Below are 5,293 nucleotides of genomic sequence, written 5' to 3' on the forward strand. Positions count from 1 at the left end.
GAAATACTGACAAACAAGTTGCCAGGTTTGCCGAGTTTGGAATGTAGGGCGAGGCTGAATAGGCGCGGGCAATTTTCCTTGCAGCGCTGAGACAGAGGAATGTTCATAACTGCACTCTTAAACAGGATGGCCAGCAGGGCTGTAGACATCGCCACATATTCACAGCCACAGCGCAGTGACATTTGAAAAGAAATTCACGCAGCAGTTATTTGGAATGATACTTCTATTCACCACTAGAGTAGTGATGGGCGAGTAAATGCAAAACAAGGTTTGCTGATGAGGCTGCAATAAAGCCCCATCGATCACCATCTGGAAAACTGTCGCCCTTAAAGCGGGAACAACAATATTTCTGCTCAGTTCTGAACGAGGCCATTTTCTGCAGAAACTGATGCTTCTACTCTCCAGAAATGTATCAGGGCCCGCCGACTGCATTCTTGAAAATAGTAATTATCTGTGCTGGAAACATCCACCTATATTCTGAACAAGGAAGAATGTGTATCGAATAAAACCGTACACGGCAATTAATTGGACTTGCATTCCCTTTGACGACAACGGCAGGAATGGGCAGGGACATACAGAGTAAGGTTTACTGAGCAGGTCAGAAAGCAATTACCTTCATCTATGTTGACACACAAGCCAATCGTTTTTACTGCCCGGATATTTGAAGGACCGATCCTTCCCATGGGAGGTGAAGGTGATAACTGCTCCCCCGCACAAACACAGTGGGGCCAGAGACCTGATCGAGCTGTCCCCCAGCGGTGATTGCGTTGTTCAGAACAGATTGGGTTTGCCGTGCGGGACTGAAACTCAGCGCGATCACCCAGAGACACGGTGTAACAGCCGCCAGCAGATGAGGAGGGGTTTGGGGCGGATGAAGACCCAGTCTGGGAAAAAGACTGGGTCCTAAATTCAGGGGGAATGAGTTTTACAGGGAGAAGACTGGAGAATGGGATTGAGAGCGATATTAGCCATGATCGAATGGCAGAGCAGACTATGGGCTGAAAGCTCTAACCGTCATCCTATACATTCTGGTCTCTGGTCATCTGGTATCTAAGGAAATAGAAACAGAGTTAATTGTTCATTTCCAAGTTCTTCGGTCATAAATGAGCAAAGTGAGAGATGGGACAGATCTGATACAAATTTAAAGGCTGGGAACATGGTTGGAGAGGAAAATAAAATACAAGAGAATAAAGTTGGAAGTCAGAAGATAGTCAATAAAAAGGAAGACTGTACAAATCCAGAGGGAGATGGACATGCAAAAAGAAATGTCACGAGTCCCGAAGTCTTAACACTTTTCCTTTCCAAAATGCGAGCAGACCTGCTGTGATTTTCAGCAATTTCATTTGTTGGTTCCGAAAGAGAAGATGGTAGTGATCTTGGACCAATCAGCTCTTCCATGCTCTGGGGGTGTGAGACGTACCCGTTCACCCAGATCACTTCTGTCCCACTGTGAAACCTCACAATCCTGCCCCACCCCCACCCCTGTTACTGACAATAAACTGTCCATTACGTGAACCCCCATGAGCACACAAGATCATTTTCCGTGTGAATTGTGAAACGTTCAGGCGAGTTCCCCTCGGTTTCCGTCAGAACGGTCTGAATCACTTCATTTTGGTTCAGGACCATTTGACATTGAGCAGTCACTGTCAGACCCCGTCCCCCCAACAAGTAGACATTCGCGTTCTGTGTCTCTGAGCACTCTGTTTGGTGGACGTTTGGAGTGGAACCTGACGTTTTGAAAGAGACACAATTCATCGTATATTCGGCCGCACTGATAAACTTGTCTCTGGCACTTCCAGGAAAGTGGAGACAGCTTTCATTCAGAATGCGGCCGAACACAGTCAGATCCACTTGTCAAAAACGACCCCTGCACTGGGTTGCAATCCTGCAAGTGGAGCAGAGGGCTGGATTTCTTTAAAGGAGTGAAAGGGCCCATCGTGAGGCTTGAACCTACGGCCCTGAGATTAAGCATCTCATGCTGTACCGACTAAAGTAGCTGCGCCTGGCTCACGATTAATTAGTGTGTCATTTCATACTGAGGATATTTCACCTGGCATTGCAATTTGCAAGGATCCAGTTCATTCCTCCCAATCACAAATGTCATCATCCACAAATTCCATTTCTCAGCTAGTATTCATTCAGAACATTATTATCTATTTAGCACTTGTCTCTGGATTTAAGATTCAATATAAATATTTTCATATTTTTATCCTCATCTTTAGGTGGCCGGAATGATTCCCATCACTCTGGCAGACGTTAAATCAATTGGGAAATTTCCTAAGGAAACGCAATCATTCCTGTTTCGGGTGTAAGGAATCCCACCTGCTGCCGAGACAGAGTCCTCACAATCAGCACTTTCTCTATCCTTCCTGCCAACAACTTTCCCCACTTCTTATTTGCGAGACAGGAGTTTTGTTTATGAAACACTCAAAGGACAGGAACAATCTTCTGAAGCCATTCTCAATTTAAAGTAGAATTGTTGTCCCTCTCACACGGGAAGAGCCGTTCCTGGGGAAGAATTTTCCATGTGCTGTGTCCCAGGGCTGAGTAGGAAGCCGGTGATTGAAGCTGCAGTAGCCGCTTTCTGTTGGCAGCGGGGCCTTGGAGAGATTGGGGCCACATCCAGCTGCGGACTCTGCTGAGTTCTCGTGGTTGCAGTGTCGGTACATGGTTGGTCTCAATGCTTGAACTGAAATCATTGAGGCTCGGTGCGAAGGGCAGGCTCGAACAACCAAACTTGCAGCCAAACGTGCTGACTATTTGAGACACAGAAACTTGCAGCCAAACGTTTCCACATATTCATCGTAAAGCAGTGCAGATGAGGGGGCTTCCGACAGCAAAGTGTCCCACAGTTTTCAGAGTCAGTCTGGATTAGAGGCCTGACCGGCTGCAAACGCAAATATACAGGGCCTGCTAAGTTCCTCTGCCTGCAGAAGAGCAGCTGCAATCTTGGTAGCGGTGAGATTCGAACCCACGACTCGATAGAGACTGGAGCTTAAATCCAGCGCCTTAAACGACTCGGCCACGCTACCCTACAGGCAAAGAGCGCTCAAAATTGTCATTACTAATGTTTCAGCGTCGCTTCACTTCAGCACTAACAGATCGTGCATTCAGTAACGAACGTGGTGCAATTTAGAAAGTATTTGAAAGGGTTTGCAAGGTTTGCACTATTTGGGCAATAGCACGAAGCTGAATAGGCTTCGACAGTTTTCCCTGGGGCTTCAGGGCTGAGGAATGGCCTTACAGAATTTTAAAAAGTCATGAGGCAGACGGGCAGAGAATAGAGGGAGTAATTTTCACATAAATTCATACAGTTTTTGAGCTCAAGATTTCTACATGAATGAATGCAGTTTTTGAGCAAAGTACAAAAACTGCATGCAAGTACAAATTCACCCACAAAATATCTGTGTGCATGTGGGTCTTTGTCTATCTGTGTGGGTGTGTCTGTCTGGGGTGGGGGTTGTGAGTGTGAGAAAGTGTGTGTGTGTGTGTGTCTGTGTGTGTAGTGAGTGCGGAGTGTCTTAAGTCTGTGAGGGGGTGCATGTGTGAGTGTGGGAGTGTGCGTGTCTATAAAGCTGTGCGTGAGTGTCTGTGTGCGCGTCTGTATGTACCTGTGTCCGTGTGTGTGTGTGTGTAGAAATATGTGTGTGTGTGTGTGTGTATGTGTGTGTGTGTGTGTGTGTATAGTGCAATGGTGATCACCTGTAATGTGACATGAACCCAAGGTCCCGGTTGAGGCCCTCCCTATGGGTACCGAACTGAACTATCAGCCTCTGCTCGGACACTTTTCTCTTCTGCCTGTCCCAAAGTCCACCTTGGAGGATGGTCACCCGAAGGTCCGAGGCTGAATGCCCTGGACCGCTAAAGTGTTCCCCAACTGGGAGGGAACCCTCCTGTTGTGCGGTGCCCATTCATCTGTTGTCGTAGCCTTTGCTCGGTTTCCCCAATGTACCATGCCTCCAGGCATTCTTGCCTGCAACGTATAAGATAGACAAAGTTGGCTGAGTCACATGAGCACCTGCCAGGCAACAGGTGGGATGTGATCCAATGTGTAATAGTGGTATCCATGTCATCAATCAGACACGTCTTGCCGCATGAATTTATGTAAAACTCCATTATCTCACTTTTTAGATTAGAATCAATCTAAACATCATGGTATAGACAGAGAACACAGGGGTGGATTCTGGATCAGCGGTGCTGGAAGAGCACAGCAGTTCAGGCAGCCTCCAAGGAGCAGCAAAATCGACGTTTCGGGCAAAAACCCTTCATCGGGATTAAAAGCAGTGAGACTGAAGAGTGGAGAGATAAACTAGAGGTGGGTGGGGGTGGGGAGAAAGTAGCATAGAGTACAATGGGTGAGTGCGGGAGGGGATGAAGGTGATAGGTCAGCGAGGAGAGGGTGGAGTGGATAGGTGGAAAAAGAGATAGGCAGGTAGGACAAGTCCGGACAACACATGGGGACAGTGCTGAGCTGGAAGTGTGGAACTAGGGTGAGGTGGGGGAAGGGGAAATGAGGAAACTGTTTGAAGTCCACTTTGATGCCTTGGGGTTGAAGTGTTCCGAAGCGGAAGATGAGGCGTTCTTCCTCCAGGCGTCTGATGGTGAGGGAGGTGCGGTGAAGGAGGCCCAGGACCTCCATGTCCTCGGCAGAGAGGGAGGGGGAGTTGAAATGTTGGGCCACAGGGCGGTTGGTTGATTGGTACGGGTGTCCCGGAGATGTTCCATAAAGCGCTCTGCTAGGAGGCGCCCAGTCTCCCAAATGTAGAGGAGACCACATTGGGAGCAACGGATACAATAAATGATATAAGTGTATGTGCAAGTAAAACTTTGGTGGATGTGGAAGGCTGCTTTAGTGGCTTGGATAGAGGTGAGGGAGGAGGTGTGGGCGCAGGTTTTACAGTTCTTGCGGTGGCAGGGGAGGTGCCAGGATGGGAGGGGGGCGTGGACCTGACCAGGTAGTTACGGAGGGAACGGTCTTTGCCGAAGGCGCAAAGGGGTGGTGAGGGAAATATATCCTTGGTGGTGGGGTCTTTTTGGAATTGGCTGAAATGTCGGCGGATGATTTGGTTTATATGAAGGTTGGTAGGGTGGAAGGTGAGCACCAGGGGTGTTCTGTCCTTGTTACGGTTGGAGGGGTGGGGCCTGAGGGAGGAGGTATGGGATGTGGACGAGATACGTTGGAGGGCATCTTTAACCACGAGGGAAGGGAAATTGCGGTCTCTAAAGAAGGAGACCATCTGGTGTGTTCTATGGTGGAACTGGTCCTTCTGGGAGCAGATACAGCGGAGGTCGA

General features: G+C 48.4%; 1 non-coding gene across 1 annotated transcript; it reads right to left on the bottom strand.

The window, feature by feature from the left end:
• Nucleotides 1-2,950: 2,950 nt before the first annotated feature.
• trnal-uaa (transfer RNA leucine (anticodon UAA)) lies at nt 2,951-3,032 on the bottom strand. Its single transcript has one exon. It is a non-coding gene; the product is annotated as a tRNA-Leu (tRNA).
• Between the last annotated feature and the right edge of the window lie 2,261 nt (nt 3,033-5,293).

This window comes from Chiloscyllium plagiosum, unplaced genomic scaffold (genome assembly GCF_037043375.1).
Source record: "Chiloscyllium plagiosum isolate Xiang-an unplaced genomic scaffold, Cpla_swu_hap1 HiC_scaffold_43, whole genome shotgun sequence".
NCBI lineage: Eukaryota > Metazoa > Chordata > Chondrichthyes > Orectolobiformes > Hemiscylliidae > Chiloscyllium > Chiloscyllium plagiosum.